Source organism: Mixophyes fleayi, chromosome 11, assembly GCF_038048845.1.
Source record: "Mixophyes fleayi isolate aMixFle1 chromosome 11, aMixFle1.hap1, whole genome shotgun sequence".
NCBI classification, from domain to species: Eukaryota; Metazoa; Chordata; class Amphibia; order Anura; family Limnodynastidae; genus Mixophyes; species Mixophyes fleayi.
Window position 1 is genome coordinate 96,724,625 of NC_134412.1, and position 19,999 is coordinate 96,744,623.

General features: G+C 42.6%; 1 protein-coding gene across 1 annotated transcript in view; it reads right to left on the reverse strand.

Annotated features, from left to right (window-relative positions):
• ETS1 (ETS proto-oncogene 1, transcription factor) overlaps positions 1-19,999 on the reverse strand; it is a 223,620-nt gene that overhangs the window by 145,091 nt on the left and 58,530 nt on the right. The window lies entirely within an intron of this gene.

The following is a 19,999-nucleotide window of genomic DNA, read 5'->3' on the forward strand; positions in this document are numbered from 1 at the left end:
GACATTATCCTCTCAGATCAGTTGGACTTTGTCCCAGGTACAGAAGCGCCTGATAACAAGATTGTCAAGCATCCAAGATTATAGACATGATACACCATATTACTAACGGACTAGCTCGGTTTCTCTTTACCAACGCCAAAATAGGCATTTGACAGGGTGAATTGGAAATTTATGCAAGGGATACTGCAGTTCATGGGACTGGGTCCTACTTCTCTCAGATTTATACAAATATCCGTCGGTAAAGGTTAGGATAAATTGATCCTTATCAGACTCATTTTCTATTAGGAATAACACTAGGCAAGGTTGCCCCTTTAGTTATTGTTATATGTATGGAGGCACTGGCTAGGACCATCAGAAGTAGCCCAAATATCAAAAGCATATTTGTTGGTGGCATGGAGTATAAATTTGTGACTTCTAGCAATAGTCTTGAATGAAATGGTGTCGTTACAAAACCTACTGAAAAAAAATAAAAACATTTGGCGATTAATCAAAGGAGGAGCTCAACTTCCCTGGTTTCTCGGTTAGTACCATGCAACTATCTGCTGAGGGTTGGTGAGCTGGAAGATTCAGGTGGGATGCGCCACTTCTAGCATCTACAGGAATCTCTCTCACTCTCAATTTGTAGATATGTCCATTGCTCTTTGATTAAGTATTCCTTACAGGAGCTGGGTCAGGTGCAAATCCTCCACAGGATATAAATCCCTTATGAAGAACTTTGTTCTTTGCCTCAGAACCAGAATCATGCCCCATTTTAACTCTACCAAATTATTTTAGACAGCACTTGTACGTCATTACCCAATTACACACAGGCTTCGCATAACCTGAATATCTCTAGAGGACAGGCATTGGCTAAGATATTTACAAAAGTAGAAATTTGCTCCTCGAGCCTGTTATTGAGATGCAATTTAAGATTATGACGAGGTGGTACAGGTGTCCTAGCCTTCTTAACAAAATATCCCCGCAGACCCCTTCCACGTGTTGGAGATGTAATTCTGCAACTGACATCCCGTTTCACATATGATGGGTCTCCCCGTATTGCATTTTTTAGACAAACGGTCTTCCAAATTTTCTCACAAACACTTGGTATCAAAGCCCCGCATGGCCCTGGCTTCTGGCGCCTTTTACATCACGATTTCTATCTGCACGTATAAGAATTTGTTGCGGAAGTATTTAAATAACGTGGCCAAGGCTGTTCACTGGAAATCTGGAAGATATCCCTCCATGTCTGAGTGTTTTTTCTTTTAGAATTGACCTTTACATGGACATGGAAAACCCGATTTCCTCAACTCAATACAAGTTAGCGGAATTTTCAGCTACGTTTATTCAATGCATGACAAACAATGAATGAAGGCTACATTAAATTTTATATATATATATACACACATACACACTTTGTTTAATAAAGCATTTATTTATGGCACCGTGCAAAGGGGTCCATTTGATAGCTTTCAGCGTCCAGAAAAAAATCCTAGGGCTTTTCTTCCATTACTAAATAGAATTTAAAATGTTTATTCAACATAATTTTCGCCTCTACACCGAGCCCTTATAACCAGGCCTACCAATGTTTTTTGTGGATTAATTACTCAACACCCCCCCCTCAATTGGGTTTTTGAAAACCAGCAATCTTCACAAACCATGAATCCATAACATTCAGATCTCAGGATAGCATTTCGTGTTGTACTTTATAGAAAGGGTGTCCATGTATCCCAGCAGCTTCTGTCCAACCAAACCTTGACCTGAACTGACTTTTGCTCTGTGAACGTGTTTCTTTAGCACAAAACCAGCAACATGTCCACAAAACCAGCAACATGTCCACAAAACTAGCAACTGTCCAAACAGTTCAGTCGTCTCTATTTCTAATTTTGTGGGTGGCAAAGTATTTACATAAAGTGATGGACAACATTTTTGAGAGGACTCACTTGTTGTACTTGGCCCATCAAAGGGCCATTGATTATGTTTGTAGATAAGAGCGGCATTATGGGTTAGAGAATCACACTGGTCGTGAGCTGTGTTCATAAAGGAAAAAACAGAAAACAAGGGTAAGTGGGTGGGCCACAAGCACAAGAGAAGAAACCTTCAGACACACATTGGCCAAACAATAAAAACAAATAATATAAATATTAAAAACAGAGAAAGGAGTACAGAATCGCAAACATATGTCACAATCTGACCATACATGAGAGTGTACACGCTTCACAGAATGTCTATCCATTTGTGTCACGGGCACTAGGAGTCTTTACCCAGGGATCACCAGGTGATAGGCTTACCAGAGCAGTATAGGTGGTAATATGGTACTCTGGTAGCAGGGTGATCACGGAACAGGAAATAGCAGATGATGAGATGCTCAGGAAAGTCTATGACTAGCAGCACTGGCAATATGGAGGTAGTAATACACGAGGAACTGTATGGACAAAGGACACGTAAAGGTAGTCAGACAGGAGTGCAGAGATACCTGAACGGCAGGAGGGCAGCAGGATACAAGTCCCTGAATGGGTGAAGCAGGGGTCTAGCAGGTGCAGCGCACAGGTAGGTAGACCAGCAGGGAACACAGGAAGGCGTGGAGAGCGGATCAGCAGTAGATGGATGAGTAGCGCTGAGAAGTAACAGCAGCGGGTCTCTGCGGGAACACGGAGGTAACCAATAGCAACCAGCAGGTGCAGTAACGATGGGACACCGGAGCAGAGTTGAACTGGAACAGATGATCACGGAGAGTAGCGGGTAGCAATAGTGGCAGCAGACTCAAGGAAACACGGTAGAGTAGACAAGGACTGAAGACTGAAGCGCACAGAGGCAGCGGATAGGAATCAGCTAAACAGTCACGATGTAACACAGACGGGTTGCAGGTTGAAAACTGTAGTGCACGGAGGCAGCGGATAGGAATCAGCTAGCAGTCACGATGATGAAACACAGACGAGTTGCAGGTTGAAGACTGTAGTGCACGGAGGCAGCGGATAGGAATCAGCCAAACAGTCACGATGATGAAACACAGACGAGTTGCAGGTTGAAGCCTGTAGTGCACGGAGGCAGCGGATAGGAATCAGCTGGCAGTCACAATCATGAACAGGTGAGTGGATGTGGTTGAAGCCTGTAATGCACGGAGGCAGCGAATAGGCATCAGCTAACAGTCCCAATGATACATGGTAGAGTTGAAGTGATTAGAAGACTGTAGTGCACGGAGGCAGCGGATAGGAATCAGCTCACAGTCACGATGATACAGTAGATGGTAGAAGTGGTATGGGAACCACAGTAGTAGAAGTGGTTTGGAAACCACAGAGGTAGAAGTGGTTTGGAAACCACAGGAATCAGCTGGGCTGAATAAACGAGGAAACACAGGAACACCTTCAGAGACTCATGGGGAATGAGACTCCAAGATCAGGCAACGTGGTAGTGACCACAGGTGCTTAATATAGGGAGGTTGCCTGATCTGCCAATTAAGTTAAAGGGGTATACACTGAAGTATAGAAAAGGGCTGCGCATGCGCAGACCCTCAGGATGGTGGACGGCCACGGTTCCTAAATGTCCGGGAAGAGGCACTCACGGTCCGGTGAGTGACAGTACCCCCCCTTTTAAAGGTGGGCACAGAACGCCTGGAACCGGGCTTGTCCGGATTTTTGGAGTAAAACTTCTTCAAAAGGGCAGGAGCATTAAGATCTTCAGCTTTGATCCAAGAGCGCTCCTCAGGACCAAAGCCCTTCCAATGAACGAGGAAGTGGAGGACTCCTCGCGAGATTTTTGCATCTAGTACCTCGGTAATCTCAAAATCCTCCTCCTGATGGACTTGAACTGGCTGCGGAGCTGAGGGAGGAGTTGAAAATCGGTTGATAATAAGAGGTTTGAGCAAAGATACATGGAAGGCATTAGAAATCCGAAGACTCTTAGGAAGAAGGAGTTTCACACATACTGGATTGATAACTTGAATGATCCTATATGGACCAATAAAACGAGGGGCGAATTTCATGGATGGAACCTTCAAACGAATATTTTTTGTGGATAACCAGACACGATCTCCAATTTTTAGTGGTGGAATAGCCCGCCTCTTCTTATCAGCGAAAGATTTATATTTGACAGATGTCTTCTTTAAACAGGTTCTAACCTGAGACCAGATATTTTTAAAGGTCTGACAAACAGTTTCCACCGCAGGAACTTGGGTGGGCGGGAAGGCAGGAAATTCCGGAAAAGACGGATGGTGACCGTGAACCACCAGCACTTGGCTTTTTGAAGATGACTCCTGAGATCCATCTTCAACGTCCGATGACGTCATGAACGCCCGATGAGGAGGAAGGCGTTCAGACTGAACTTTATCACACAGATCCGTAGATGAAGGATCTTGTGGAGGAGGACCTGGTGGAATAGACGAATGCTGTCTTTCGAATGAAACCACTTGGGAGAGACAACGATGATGACATTCAGTTCCCCAAGATGTAACTCGAGGAGTGCGCCAGTCAATCTGGGGAGAGTGACACTGAAGCCATGGAAGGCCTAAGACAATCGGACTTGTCGTAACAGGAAGGATCAAAAACGATATTTCTTCATGATGCAGGGCACCAATCTGAAGGGTTACTGGAGACGTACTCTGGGTGATGAGACCGTTGATGAGACGTGATCCATCTATAGCCGTCACAGTAATGGGTGTTTTTAAGGTAATCACTGGTAGAGACCATTGATTTACTAATGATTTGGAAATAAAATTTCCTGCTGCTCCGGAATCAATCAATGCCTGTGACTCAAAGGTTTTGGTAGCAAAGGAAATAGTCACATCAAAAGCGCAGACTTTAGATTTCATAGACGATGGAGAGGACTGCAGGAACCCTAACCTTATCTCCCCAGTATTGGTTAGAGCCCGGTATCTCCTGGGACAAGAATTGAGCATATGCGTAGAATCGGCACAATAGATACAAAGTCTATTCTTTATTCTTCGGTCCCTCTCCTCTAAAGTTAATTTGGAGCGACCTATCTCCATGGGTATCACCGGAGATGAAGCTGGGTGAAATTGAGGATTTGAGAGAAGAGGTGTTTTAACCGAAGTTGATTTCTCAGGTTCTCTTTCACGAAACCTCAGGTCTACACGATGGCAAAGAGAGATCAAATCTTCTAAAGAGGAGGGTAGTTCTTGTGAAGTCAGTGCGTTTTTAATTTTATCGGAAAGCCCCTGCCAGAAGGCGGCAATTAATGCTTCAGTGTTCCACTGAAGTTCAGAGGCTAAGATCCTAAATTGAATGACGTACTGAGCCACAGTGCGAGATCCTTGGCGAAGACGGAGAATGCTGGATGCAGCGGAAATAACACGACCTGGTTCATCGAATACACTTCGGAACGTGGAAATAAATTCGGCACTATCCTGTAACAATGGATCGTTTCTTTCCCACAGAGGGGAAGCCCAAGCCAGGGCTTGTCCTGAAAACAATGAAATAAGATAGGCCACTCTGGAACGATGGGTAGAAAAATTTTGAGGTTGGAGCTCAAAATGAACTGAGCATTGAGTAAGAAAACCCCTACAGGTTTTGGGGTCTCCATCATATTTTGACGGAGTAGGCAGGTGTAGCGTGGAAGCAGTAGACACCTGGGATGGCACAGGGGAAGAAGATGACGACACGGAAGGATCAACAGTGGCTGCTACCTTTGGCACAGAAGTTACTTGGGCGACTAAAGTCTGATAACATTGCAGCAACTGTTGTTGACGAACATCTTGTTGTTCCATACGGGTAACCAGATATTGCAGCATCTCTTTGGCGGTAGGTTCCACATCTGGGTCTGTCATGGCCTGATCTTACTGTCACGGGCACTAGGAGTCTTTACCCAGGGATCACCAGGTGATAGGCTTACCAGAGCAGTATAGGTGGTAATATGGTACTCTGGTAGCAGGGTGATCACGGAACAGGAAATAGCAGATGATGAGATGCTCAGGAAAGTCTATGACTAGCAGCACTGGCAATATGGAGGTAGTAATACACGAGGAACTGTATGGACAAAGGACACGTAAAGGTAGTCAGACAGGAGTGCAGAGATACCTGAACGGCAGGAGGGCAGCAGGATACAAGTCCCTGAATGGGTGAAGCAGGGGTCTAGCAGGTGCAGCGCACAGGTAGGTAGACCAGCAGGGAACACAGGAAGGCGTGGAGAGCGGATCAGCAGTAGATGGATGAGTAGCGCTGAGAAGTAACAGCAGCGGGTCTCTGCGGGAACACGGAGGTAACCAATAGCAACCAGCAGGTGCAGTAACGATGGGACACCGGAGCAGAGTTGAACTGGAACAGATGATCACGGAGAGTAGCGGGTAGCAATAGTGGCAGCAGACTCAAGGAAACACGGTAGAGTAGACAAGGACTGAAGCGCACAGAGGCAGCGGATAGGAATCAGCTAAACAGTCACGATGTAACACAGACGGGTTGCAGGTTGAAAACTGTAGTGCACGGAGGCAGCGGATAGGAATCAGCTAGCAGTCACGATGATGAAACACAGACGAGTTGCAGGTTGAAGACTGTAGTGCACGGAGGCAGCGGATAGGAATCAGCCAAACAGTCACGATGATGAAACACAGACGAGTTGCAGGTTGAAGCCTGTAGTGCACGGAGGCAGCGGATAGGAATCAGCTGGCAGTCACAATCATGAACAGGTGAGTGGATGTGGTTGAAGCCTGTAATGCACGGAGGCAGCGAATAGGCATCAGCTAACAGTCCCAATGATACATGGTAGAGTTGAAGTGATTAGAAGACTGTAGTGCACGGAGGCAGCGGATAGGAATCAGCTCACAGTCACGATGATACAGTAGATGGTAGAAGTGGTATGGGAACCACAGTAGTAGAAGTGGTTTGGAAACCACAGAGGTAGAAGTGGTTTGGAAACCACAGGAATCAGCTGGGCTGAATAAACGAGGAAACACAGGAACACCTTCAGAGACTCATGGGGAATGAGACTCCAAGATCAGGCAACGTGGTAGTGACCACAGGTGCTTAATATAGGGAGGTTGCCTGATCTGCCAATTAAGTTAAAGGGGTATACACTGAAGTATAGAAAAGGGCTGCGCATGCGCAGACCCTCAGGATGGTGGACGGCCACGGTTCCTAAATGTCCGGGAAGAGGCACTCACGGTCCGGTGAGTGACAATTTGCCTTGTCACACCCATCCATGCCGGCTCTGAGTAGCAGAACATTGACTCTTATCCAAGGGAAACACAGGCTCTGAGTTGTATATTTCTCCCAAGACACACGCAGGAGAAGCCGGTTTCTTCCCATTTAACACCCCTGGTGGAGTTTACATTGTGTCGTTTTTCCACAACAGTTGCAAAGAATGTAAACAAAGCAGAGTTCGGGGCCACATCTGGATCCCACGTTTGCAGCATCTCGCTCCAGAATGAGTAAGACGATAGCTGTTACCTCCATCTGTCAGATTCTCAGCCTCCAGTAAGTCAGAGGATTGGATTCATTTCCAGAGAACGTGCTGGTTATGTGACCTCTCTGATTGGATGACAAAACTGATCTAAGAGAAGGAGGTTATTTATCTATGTGTTCCCTGCTTTCTCTTTACAGTGTCACAGCCAAAATCATTTCCACATAGACAATATGATCTCATTATCATCATTTATTTACAATGCGCCACAGATTCCACAGCAACGGACAGTCTACATACAGATAAAGGACTACAACATAACAAATACACATAAGTATAACGAGTACATTTAAGAATAATAGCAGACATTTAGTACAAAACACTTAACCGAAGGCCATCAATTCGGCATAAGGTGATGCCATGTGCCTCCAAACCAGTCGGCAGAGATACATCATGCTGGAGTTTTTGCTAACATCTCCTCTCATTTCCCCGCGCATCCCATAGAGAGGCATGGGAGAATGAGCATAAATTTCTGTACCATATTAGTCAGCAGTGTGCGCAGTCCGACCCTCAGTCAATGTCCTGCGGCACCTCACAGGACCCTCCCCATCAGAGCTTACATTCTGCAATAAAATCAGTGCAGAAAGTAAATTTAAAAATAATCAGTAAAACATCCTTCTCCCAACCAACAGCCAGTATAATCATATACCAATGCTGCATGTGTATTTATTGCTTAAATCCTGGCTTCTGTTAAACTTTATCACACAAATGCACCCTGCATATATCCTTCAGCAAATTGTCCGCATACATCCTACAGTGAACACATGTCAAAGTAACGGGCAGAATGCATTTATAAATCTAGTGTTGCCGAGCATTTAAATATGGGGAATAAAACCAATCAGGGATATGCTTTAAAGAATCTTCCTTTATATGTCAGTATAAAAGGAAATATATATGGAGTGAGCAGGGTATTACCAACATAGGTTGCTTACTGGATATCTCACATAAATGTCTCCTCACACACGCCCAAGCGACAGAAAAGTTCCATTTTCTAACTCCCTACACTTTTGCATACTTTCAGGCACACCATTACATTACTAACGTAATTAGAGAATTCTCACTGGATGATTGACAGAATTCATTGTACGCTCTCTTGTCCCGCAGTCCTTCCCAATGTAAGGCTATTACTCTCCATTATGTCATCAGAGATCGCATTGATCACTTCACTGTTACAACAGTTCTTTCTCAATGGCTGCTCTTATCCACAGACCTAATAGTGGAAATCCTTCTAAAAAAAACCAAAACTTAGATGCTTCCCGCCACTTAATACCAGCGACCATGTACACTGCGTGGTTTCTATATTCTTACCATAGACCTTACATTTCTCCTTACCATATAGTCTTATGATGGGCTCAACATCCTTTCAACTCTGCCCACGCTGCCAGAACAGGGATGCAGATTTATTCCACTGTTTGTAGAGTTGCCCCCTAGTCTAGTTTTTTGGCTTCAAGTCAAAGCTTTTTCTATGGACAAATTAGTAATTTATCTCCCCTTCACACCTCACTGGGCCGTCCTGGGCATCCTTCCTGTGGGTCAACATGTTTCAAAAATCAGCAGACAACTTATTCTGGTCCTCAGTGCAGCGGCCAGAAAGACTTTTACAGGTGTGGTCACAACCAGGGACCCCCTCCCTTCAATCAATTTAAAGAAAAATTGTTTTATATACTTGAGATGGATTGGCTTGAGGCTGCACTTGCTAGGGATTCTATAGTAAGGGGTTTCTTTGAAAATGTGGGAGCGTTACATCGACACTCAACAACTGGAAATTAGATCACAAATTCATAAAATGTTTCTCCTCAACCTCATGGTGCGAATTAAGAATTGTTGCTGAAGACCAACCCATATTATAATATGGGGGTGTTCTCCTGCATGTCAGCAACGGACTTATTTAGACCATTACTACTGCCTTCTACTTGAAATTAGTTTTTCACATGTGACATATGTACTTGTTTACTTTAAGTACTGTGAACACAGCTATAACTGACACTTTGTTGATATATATACTGCTCACAAGCTTATCTTCCATAGCCTACATTGAATATGGATGTCATTAATCTGTACATGGAAATCTAATGGATATATGCATTGGTGTTTCAAGATGTATTGCTTTGTTATAGAGCATCAATAAAAACAAATTTGGGAAGAAAAAACTCCTGAGCCAAGGCCAATTAATTCTGTATGTACGACACAAAGGAATCACAATGGGAGAAGAGATCAATGAAGACTTTCCAGATTACAAATCTGAAGCATGATAGTTATCTGCTATACCTATGGTTCTTTATGTAGTGGCTTGGCGACACGGAGGTGCGTATAGGCTTGGCGACACAGAGGTGCGTATAGGCTTGGCGACACAGAGGTGCGTATAGGCTTGGCGACAGAGGTGCGTATAGGCTTGGCGACACAGAGGTGCGTATAGGCTTGGCGACACAGAGGTGCGTATAGGCTTGGCGACACAGAGGTGCGTATAGGCTTGGCGACACAGAGGTGCGTATAGGCTTGGCGACACAGAGGTGCGTATAGGCTTGGCGACACAGAGGTCACAAAGCTTTTTGGAAAAAGCTCTACAGCATAATGTCTATGGCTAACACAGGAAACTTATTTTCAGGGAACAGAGTAGATAAATCATCTTGTAAAGATGCCAAACAATACAGATCTCAAAAGGTCAACAAGTAATCAGCACTGAAAGCAGGGCCAAAGCCTACACTTTCAAATGCCCAAAAGGGGAGTCAAGTCAGTGTCAGAATGTCTTATTAAGTCCTGAGTGCCATGCAGCCCCTGACAAACTCATGGAATTCCTATCAGTTTATGTGAGAACAACAAAGACAAATGGGAATTTAGCATAATTCAGTGCCTTAGATCCAAATGTTCTTCAGCATCAAGTCAAAGGTGAGCTGGATGTTTTTGCCAAGTGTGATTTTGAACTTCACTCCAATCACACCAAGTTTCTTTTATTTTTGCATCATGACTCATTCAGTGGACAGGCAGGAAGATGTATCAGGTCAACACAGAAACTTGATCTACATCCTACAACTACAGTCGGAGTTTGCCAACATATAACTTGTAAAGGTGTTTTACAATGTACGCCATCTGGTTAGGCAGGTCGCATACGAGCCCCTGAAATGTACATTTTGAACAAGTGGGGAATGATTGTTTGCCATTATAACCAACTAGTACTAATCATCTAAATAGAACCGAATAGGATGTAAAATATAGAGACAACTAATGGACCATCCTTCTGCTGAAGTTATTATGGAAAGTTACAGGTAAGTATGATGCACTTTCCAACGTGTTTCCAAAATAAGGATATTCATGCAACCTACTTCCCAGATTGCATCTGCACAACAGAGGTGAATCCCTTCGTCCATCATTACGGAGGGCACGAGAACACTCGCTAAGCCCTGGTCCTGCAGACTCAATGAAGCATCCGGTATTACAGAGCTAAGCATCTCTAGCAGGGCAAAGGAGAGGTAATCTGGGGGGTATTTATGCAGGGGGCATGAAGCACGTGGAAGAGAGCTTGAGATTATTTTAGGGCGCAATTGTCTACTAAACAACAAATAATACCAAAGAGAGAAGACCGATGTGGGGAGGAAGGCTCTGTACCCCTCCAAGAGAAGAGAGAACTACTGAGATCCTGTTCTACAATGAAATTTAACAGATGCTCAAATAGTTTTATTTCCTGTTCATTCGATCGCCAGGAAACTCCGTTGTTTCCTATTTCCAGGTCCAGTTTTAGCGTTGATGTTACAATGTAAGAGAATAGGCCCTAAACTACTTGTTGCATACCCCATCCACATTATAGTAATATGTGATGGTAATACACTACAGGCCTGAGTCATTAAGGACAGCAAGGCAAAAACAGGAGTAACTTTTATCATGGACAAACTATGTTACAATGCAAGGGGTGCAAATTAGTTTAGTATTTTGCTGCTTTTTCATGTAGCGCACCAATACTTGATAGCTTTATTTTTACACTGAAATTTAAAATTTATTTAGGAAATGCCCTATCCCAATTATAAGTCTGTCCCCACAGTTTACATTTACCTCCCTGTCCAATGCAACATGGTTTTGCCAAGGTGCAAAGTTACTCTTTTTTTAGGCTTTGCTCTCCTTAAGGACTCAGGTCCTACATGTTCTGCTTCTCCATCCTCTTAGTTCAATCTTCTCTCTTGTATTAAGTCCACAATTATTTGTTTATTATATGAAGGCGGATGCTACATATGTATAAAAATCTGGTTATTGTGCCTCCAGGAAAAAGGTTGGGAGAAGACTTATGGGAACAAGCACAAAGAGCTCCAGGCTCAGACTGTTTTATGAAGTTGTCATCTGTATAATATACTATTGTACATTTGGAGAATAATGCTCATATGATACATTATGATAATTTTTACTCAGTTATGTGTCCTAAAGAGCATTTCATACCTCAATGAAATTCTGAATTCAATCTAGTGTGCTAGAAGTTGCTCCCTAAAGAGCTTGCAATCTATGCCCACTAGATACAGAAACTTTAAAAAAAGCATTAATGAATGTTGTTCTTTGTCCTCACAGTGGTTAGACAGCAGTGTCCCCTCTGATCTCAGTCACTCAGCTCAGTGTATCTTGTTATCTTCCCTGTCAGCTGCTCCTGGTATCAGGCCAGTCAGTAGTAACCACCCCCCCTTCTCCTCCCAATCAGCTACTCCTAACTATTCAAACATCTGGTCCTTTCATCATCGGCATCACACCCTACACTCCACCTAATGAATATATAGGATATGCTCTTGTGTTTTCCGTTAATAAGATTTTCCACTCAATCACACAAATCATAATAATGCCATCTGCCTGGCGAAAACAAACACACACACACACACACACACACACACTACCAGAGCCTTCATATGGCTAATAAGTACACCCAGTACAAGCTATGTACATAGACTAACAGCATGGTTATTACTACCTGAATAATAAAGTAAAATACACTGAATTTGTATAAACTTTATTTCTATATGTTATGGGCATTACATACCTACTCCGGAAACAAAGGCTACAGCACAGCCGTGGACACCAACATCATTGCACTTTATCATGTTTATAGTAGTGATACAATTATATAAAACCCCTTCAGGTTAATTTTACAGAACGACCCTACTATGTTATACATTATAATGAAATTTATGATACAAAGCAAGCAATTCAGTTAGGATGAGTTGAGCCAACATACTGCTACGGAATGTTGGCGCTATATAAATAAATGATGATGATGATGTCGTCACCTATTAAAGGATTTAAAGGAATGGTGGGCATTTGTTAGATGGCTGCTAACTATGCTCTTGTGCCTGGTCTGTTTAACCCTCCCTTAGGATGTAAGCTCGCTTGAGCAGGGCCCTCTTCCCTCCTGTCTCCTTACCCGTTCTTCTGCTCCGTGTCTATTGCATCTGCCTGCCTGGAGTTTCTGAAGTATTGGTACTTTTGTTTATTGTTCTGTACTGTTATACCCTGTATAGTCTACTGTTTGTACTATGTGCGGCGCTGCGGAAACCTTGTGGCGCCTAACAAATAAATGATAATAATAATACGCAAGGTTTTTTTTAGGGGTGTGAACCCAGGGACTCTGCACTTCACTTCTAGGCTGTTGGAGCAGATATTGTGGTGTAGATCTCTCCATGTTCTCGTTTGTTGTCTCTCCATTTTGTGCCCATCTTATTTTCCTTAACAAGCCCAGTTGTCATGAGTTCAAAGCAGCCTCTAGAATTATAACATTGGAGGTTGCAGAAGGATTGTGTGGCCTCTCCCCGTGTCCAATCTTGCTTTGTACACTTGGATCAGACCTTGCTGTATTCCTGTCCTAGTTTTAGTCCTTATCGCAAACTTGTGTCTTCTGCTTTTAGACTGTGTATTCCATTTTCCTAGCCCTGTTAGGGTTAATACTGTCCCTTGTCTCTCTGTCCTGTCGCCCCTACTGTAGCGCCCAAGTTCTTCCTGTTATCCCCAAGTTCTGGTGGTATCTGAATAGTAGAGGACATTTCAAAAAGAGGAAAGACAGCTGCTATAGGCCCAAGAAAAGACTGGGAACTTTGATCTCCTGTAATTGTATCTATCCTGCCTTAATCTTGTCTATTATTCTTTATTATGCCTGTGTCCTTTTATATTCTGATTTGACTTCTTTCATTTACTCCACCTGACTGACCACTCATCTTGGTTTTGACTCTTTGCTAATTGACCGTATGTTCTGGACACCCAAACCTGCCTGACTATTCTCTGGTCGTAACGCTTTTTAATGGCAACTATGTCAGTCTTGCCATTTCCATAAATTATAATCCCTCCCAGCAGAATCTCCCAAACTTCACATCCTATCTATTTATTTTATTCTGTGCCCTGGGACTTCATCCTCCCTCAGTTATTGGTCACCAATCCCTTGCTGTTCATTGCCTTTAAGCACATATGAAGCCATATACCTAGGGCCTTAACTTATTGTTGCTATGCTCATTAGCCTTTATATAGTGTCAACATTGTATGCAACGCTTTACAGAGATACAACTTGCAGACAATACATTTTGTCTTGGATGGGTTTGCGCAAATGAGCCATACCTTGTGCTGACGACCTCTAAGAAGGTTGAAACTTCTGAAATTTGAATGTAGGGCTCTGCATGCCTGGTTGTGGCAGTGTTATTAAACTAGCAGTTCTGGATGCCTAGATAGCTAAAGAATATTTAAAAAATGTGTGTGTGTGCGGGGAGGGTGGCTTCAGGACACAGTAGGGCAGTTCCGCGGTGGGGCTTATTTTGATGTGCTACAGAGTGCCTCCGGAGCGGTAGGTGAAGGCACTCCGTGGATATGTATCTCCGCTCATATTTCCTCCCACCCCATATTGGCGTGCAGGAAAACGACCACAGATTCATTACTGTAATAGGTGGTAATATATGCAGCCAGACATGACAGTGATGTCCAGCGGCACATCGCTTTCAATTGAATCTCCCTCAAGAGTGGCCCCATCGTGTTGACCATGCAAACGCCTGTCACCTCTGTATGACGAGCAAGAATCGTTGTCTCCAAATTGTGCCTTGTACTTTTCAAGATGTAAACTCAATAATCATTTTTTCTGAAGTTTCTATAAAGCTAAACATAATGAGTGTGCTGAACCCCTTTAAGAAGTCAGGGGTCCCCCAATCTTCTTGGCAAAACGGAAGGGGAAACTTGCAAGAGTATCACAAATGTAGACTGTATCAAGTTTTCCTGGGAGCAAAAAAACATTTCCACTGCTACAAGTCCATCTAAGTCATTTATTATATCTTTAGAAACTGCAGAGCAGCATCAGATATCTTTTAAGACTGGAGACAGATTTAGAGCTAGATATATATTTAGGCTTGGTTCAGGGAAAACTTGATGTTGGGCCTTGGGCTAATTTTAGAGCAATGTAAGGGTTAATATTTACATTACTAGGACACCAGTGGGTGGAGATGTTGTCATGGCTTCTCCAATCAGACTTCATTACCAGTAAATGAAATAGGGACCCCTTCTAGTGACCCCTGGGCGTCTGCTACTTTTTCCACTTTATTACAGCGGCTCTTTAGATGTGTGAAATATAAATCAAAAAAAGTGTCTGGACATCATATGAAAAGTAAAAGAAAATAAATGAATGAGACAGTCATTGTCTTTTTTTTTTTTTAAATCAATTAAAAGTCCTGAACAGGTCTCTCTGATCTTGGCAATGTCTTCATCACACACAAAAGTTTGACCGCTCTCAGGGGCTTAAGGGGTAGCTCCACCCAAACCTAAAACATATGATTGAGAAGTTAGCAGGATAGGTGGGATGGGAGTGGGATACCAGGCACATGTGAGAAAGATGAATCCCGTCTGGAACCAACACTTCTCAGGAAGCATGTTGGTGGCACTTCCACTTCTTACATTATGCCATGTGGGAATAAATATGGATTACAACTGTAAAATATAACTTTAAGACACAAATAACATTTCAAGATAAAGGCAACCTGGGTTAAATGGTCCCATTAAGAACTGTCTTTGGCACTCTCCATCACCAAGTGCTGAAAATACAAAACACCTGCCATAATAGGTACCATGACTGCATGGCAAATCGGTTTGTCATACTGGACCGAACGCGCCGGTGAGCTCCAAGCAACAGAGAATGCCAAAAGACATTCATGAGTTAAATTTGGGGCAAACCCATTAATCTGCCCTATATGCTCCATTTTTGTACAAGGTTGGTGCCACTTATACTAGAACTTGGGGAGCCATTATCTGCAGCAGGTCTGAGAGACGGAGACTGAGCTCTAAAACCACCGCTGGGAGATAAAAAGGTCACCAATGGGGACACCAGGGAAGACTGTATCCCCCCCATTATCCAGAACCCACTATCATGGGAACCTGGGCAGGGATAAATAGCGGTGCCAGGAGAACAAAGGATGTCTTCTCAGAGAACTAGCTGTGGTTCCTACTGTCCAAGAGCAATAGGCATCAATAGGGTTGGTAAACTGGAAAGGACTTTATCTTGAACTCTAGGGGGTAAATGTATGAAACATTGATTTCTGAAAGATGCAGGAAAGCGGCGACTTCAGGGGAAATTTAAAACGGCAATGGCTTGTAAACGTTATTGCTGCAGGGAATACAATAACCAGTTATTGGATTCCCGTAATCTGACTATACCAGTCAGATTACGGGAATACAATATCTGGTTATTGCCCAGGGCACAATGACGCTAATAAGATATTTCCTCTAACGTGATAAAAAAATAAATTGTGGGTAGAGAGACACAACCAAGTGTTTGTTCAGTATACCGGAAACAAAAAATAAATAAATAAAAAAATCTATCCATCACCACTGAATAGTAATTTTTTTCATTATTTTTTAAAAAAAATAAAAAAATGTTAAGACTGAGTTCAGAAGACATGTCCCTATTTTTTATTTTCTTAACTCTAAGTTTCGATTACTGATGAGTTGAGTATCTTCTGTGCAGAACCAGCTGTTGCTACTTATCCATGTCTATATAAAATAAAAAAAAAATAAAAAAAAAAAAAAATTAAAAAAAAAAGTGACACCGACAGTGCCCCGTAGTTACAACCATGAATAATGCCCCTAACCTTCAACAAATACTGAAACATTTTGTTTGTTAACAGTGGTTATTATTATTATTATCATCATCTATAAGAATGGAGTAAACAAAAGGAGAACGTAAATGATCATTGTGAAGGTGGTAAGAATTCTAAAACATTTTGCAAAGTCTTTTTAGGATTCTTATGTTGTACAACCAGGTTTCATCCCTCCATATCAGACACTCTGATTGATGGTTACTGGAACAAATCACACACAAAGTAGCTGGTCCTAATTAGAGGAGAGGCAAGGAACATGGGTGATCAGTGTCATCGTCACGTGAGGGTGGCGAGTCCTGTATGTGAAGGACTCGTTGTTGAATTGCATTTTCATACAATGTAAACGCTGTGAGCTGCTATAAAGGGCACCATTCATATAGGTTAAACACGCAGCTCAGACCCTGCTACACAGAGAGAACATTTTACTTTCCGAACGCCAGGATTTATACAATGTAACACAATCTACCTTGTTCATGCCAAACACATTGTATCCACACGCCCTGCAAACTACTATTCCTCCGTATCACTGTAGTGTAATTTTCTAATGACAATAAGTATTGATAGTTATGATCACTGGTAAATAATGCTACATTGTGTGGAAAAGTACAGCGGATATAGGCATGGGCAGCTCCAACATCTGCGGCACTACAAGTCCCAGCATTGTCGTGAATGCCTCGGTGGTTTGCAATCCCACACCGGTCGTCCGAGAAGCAAAAATTGCACAAATCTGTGAGACAATCTGGGTCACGTAAACATAAATAATGGATAGAATGTGAGCGACTATAACGTTACTAGGTATTTACAGATATAATATATACTGGAATACCTGCAATAAACCATTCCCAGCACATCGCAAACTATGTGGACTCAGCAAGAAGCAGAAGGGACACCAGGAATGTACTTGGTAATTCCCAAGGAAATGGTAACATTTAGAAGTAATGCACATTACCAACTTCCTAGTGCGAGCTGTATAACACGATTTGCCAAAATAAAGACCCGTCTGAAATAGGCATTAATCATTTTGTTTTATTCACCACTTAAATACACAACGACTTCTAAAACAGGAGACTCATGATAATATAGAAAAAGTGACATTGCATCACTTCACATTATAAGAAGATACTGTGAATTATTGGTCATGTTAATACTAATTAGTTATTACAATATATTTAAACACTGATTTATATGTGGTTTCAGTGCTTTATATAAAAGGTATGTAATGTAGGGAAGTTTTGCAGCGAATACATGCATCTTTATTAACGCATATTGCTTACAGTAGTCGAACTTGTTGTAAGGCTGTATGAGCACTATGGTGAAATAAAACGTTTTTTTCCCTCCCGAAGCATTCCTGTAAATAAGAAAGGGTTAATAAAAGGAGGGGTAACCGACTCTAAACCAATTCCCCGATCACACTCCCACTTAAAAAAAAAAAAAAAAAAAGTGGTCTCCAATTTTTCTGTTAATGGAAGTCCAGGAATTCTGTGGGTAAATTGAAAGCAGACCTGCAAAAATGACTTCACAGCAAATATTTGATTTCATTCAAGCGCATCAGTGACCCATTTGCAGTCCTGTTTTGCTAAGGTCAGGGGAGATTTAAGCATTTCCAATAAAAATAAATCTCAAATTAATTATAGCCCTAAGGAAGAGGCCAGGCATCCCAAACTGCAGCAGTCCTGCGCTGTCTGCGTCTCTGGCAATGTCATTTTCCGAGGAGAATGGAGAGGCGCAATGTAAATGACGCACAGCAGATTCCTAACTAGAGCCGGCTCATCATACAGAACAGGGGGATATTGGATTATGGATTGAGCTGGCTGGATTATGCAATTCCTTTCTAGGTTCTGTCACTGGAAGAAGCCTGGGATGATTGTTACCTCCTGTCTGATAGGAAGTAATACATTTATTCTCTATATGGCAACATTGTATTTATAGGAGAAGTGATGATACGTTTAGAAACCTGCGCCAAGAGAGGAAAAATAAGGCGAATGTCAGGATTTAGATGCAGCAGTGATACACGAAGACTTTGATAAAACGTTACACTATACATTCCTCAGTTTCACAGTGATGTGATGTACATCAGGTATTGAATGAAGATGTACAAGACCAGTTAATAGACAGGGCAGAGATTAATGTGATTTGATTCATTTCATCGGGGACACATGAAATACATAATAATAAAAGAAGATAGCTACACACATTTACATGATATATACACATAGTCAGTGACCTGTGTGGTATTTGAATTCAGATTTCATTTATTTGATAAAGTAATTTATTTCATACACACATAAAATCAAAGCAGCCTCTGGAATAGGGGTTACATTACAGACCTCACTGGATGCTATAAATGAATAACTATACCACTGTCGTGATGAATCCATAACACAAAATGTATCCTGACATTATACACTGTACACCCACCACCTACGACCTGTATCTTTCAGGCTCTAGGGAAGTTCATGCTGGGAGTTATAGTCCAGCCGGGGAGCCTGTTATACAAAGTAATGAGTTCAGTGAACTTTCTGTGTTCCCGACTCATGAATGGGACGAGTCTGGAGGAAAGACGTTGAAGGGTTAAGTAGTATTTCATTCGGCGGAGTTGCTGCTCTAGTGGCCCCAGGCAAGGGGAGAAATGACCCCGCAAGCAGCATCCAGATGTGGCAGGCTCTGGGGACCTGGATGCAGACCCCTGGATTGTGGAGCAGACAGAAGGAGGGGGAGAAGAAGTGAGGGGTGTAAGTACCCTTCCCATCTCCCTCCTCCCCCCGTCTACATGGAGACAGACACTCCCTCCCTTACCTACAGCAACCAAAGACCCCTGCACCCCCCCCCCCCACCCCTCCACACACTCTGCATCTGCGTTGGAAATTGTACGAGAATTGATGAGGCTAATTTCAGGGGGAGGTAGAGAGAAAATATCAAGCGAAAGGGATAGCCTGAAAGCGTCCTCTATCCACAGAAACAAATGGGCACATGACCTGTGCCTGGAGGACCCAGCATACCACCCCATCCTTATACCTGGTGGATCTAATCTTCCTTTGGTTACTTATACTGGACTCTGGATTAACCTGGATTCTGGCAACCAGAAGATATGCATTTAAAGAAACTCGTAGAGCACAGAAAGGTCGGTGAGAGATGCTGTTTATTGGTAACCTCTGGGAGAGGATAGATCCTAATCCGTTCATTGTAATAAACGGAGCTGTCATTTAGCACACAGGTATCTGTCTCCTGGAATAACTGAAACATATATTTTCGCCATACTGAGGAACACAGCGTACATAATGATATTAGTAGGATCATCAATGTAACCAAGAAGACCCCGTATGTAGCAGTGTATACCAGTAATATGCTCTACTGGTAGTACAGGTATTAGATATTTTCTATAGGTATGATATGAACTGTGCTTAACATGAAAAAACATTAATCCAAGTATACAGTAGATGAATGAGATATGAGATAGATGTAGACCGATAGGGAGAGAGAGATGGGTATCTACTATATAAATGGCTAATATGTATATAGATATAGAT